At 42.4% G+C, this 1,381-nt stretch overlaps 1 non-coding gene across 1 annotated transcript; it reads left to right on the top strand.

Moving 5' to 3' along the window:
* Positions 1-1,003: 1,003 nt before the first annotated feature.
* LOC117081896 lies at positions 1,004-1,105 on the top strand. The gene has a single exon (XR_004436367.1). It is a non-coding gene; the product is annotated as a small nucleolar RNA U13 (small nucleolar RNA).
* Positions 1,106-1,381: the final 276 nt, after the last annotated feature.

The raw sequence follows: 1,381 nt of genomic DNA, 5'->3' as shown, positions 1-1,381 counted from the left end.
AGTCAAGCCTTAGCTTCATCTGTTTAAGACAGTTTACATCTGAGGAACAGGGGTTTAGATTTTCTAACTCTGTGGGTAAAGGGTCTTTCATGTATCTCTCATTGACATTCACTGACTGACGCTGTCCTGGCTGGGTAGCAGTATGGGATATGAGACTGCATGCAATCTAGATCCTTCTCCTATGCAAGCAGGCCCAGTTGGTGTGCACTTTGAAAAATGCCTCATAATGTAAAAAGAGCCGTGGGTAGAAGGTGATAAAGTGACTAAATTTTCCATTAGGCAAGGTGTGGGAAACTATCTCATAGATAAGATGACTGTTGAATGCTTTAATCAAGGATGACTCAAACTTTGCAGTCAGAGAATTTGGGTGGATATCAGGAGTAAGAAGGCATTGCAAGGTTCGCAGGCAAGAGGGGAGAGGTGAGCGAGGTTGCAGAGGTTTTGAAGTGCATGGCATGCTTAACAAATATCAAGTGATCCATTCTGGTTATCCTACATTTTAAAGGGGAAGGGAGGAGTCGTTTGGCTGAGGTGTGAGAGGTCTCTGAAGGAAATGTGTACCAGGCCCTAATTGTCTTCTGTGGGATTTCTTTATGAAACGACCTGCAATTTCCCAAGTGCACATGATGCTGAAACATTTACCCTGCGGACTGCAACACATCTTGGCTCCCCAGGAAGAGCCAAAAAGGTGATAGATGGTGGAGGAAATAGCTTCTGCCCGCCATCTCATCTCAGCCTCTATTGATATTATTGGGTTATTGATAATGGCTTCCGTCTGTGGCAGGCAGAACAAGCTCCACCCTTTTGTGTCTATCTCATGACAGCATTCAGCTTGGCTGATACCTAACACGTTACAATCTGGGTCCTGATCATTAGGCAACATCATCAGTTAACAACAAATAAATGTTGGTTTACCATCAGAGAAATAAGATGTCGTATAAATTAGATAGGTGTGCTAAAAACTTAAACAATCATTAGGCTTAGATGAAAAGAAATGAAGCAGGTGCTTCTGTGGTTCATAAGTGTGATGGCTGGGCTCATATGCATGTGTGAGATGTGCCACCCTTGAACCTTCTTATGACGTCGGCACATTACCCATCTGATGTGAAAACAACAACAACAACAACAAAAATGAAGCCATGAGTGTGTATAAATGAACCAAAATAGAACAGCATTCCATCATACTTCTGAGTCCTAAGGACTGAAAGGTTTAGAGTTATGCAGTTATGCAGGGGTTTTCACATAAAGTATTACCCTTGCTCCTCAGAAGAACCATGCAAGTTCGGTTCTATTATTATCCTCACTTTACAGCTTGAAGAAACTGACCATTTTAGTAACTATTCAAGGTCACACAGCTAGTAAGCGGTGGAACTGGGCCATA

The sequence above is a fragment of the Trachypithecus francoisi genome, unplaced genomic scaffold (genome assembly GCF_009764315.1).
Source record: "Trachypithecus francoisi isolate TF-2019V2 unplaced genomic scaffold, Tfra_2.0 Lachesis_group8, whole genome shotgun sequence".
NCBI lineage: Eukaryota > Metazoa > Chordata > Mammalia > Primates > Cercopithecidae > Trachypithecus > Trachypithecus francoisi.
This window is presented reverse-complemented; position numbering and strand designations above follow the sequence as displayed.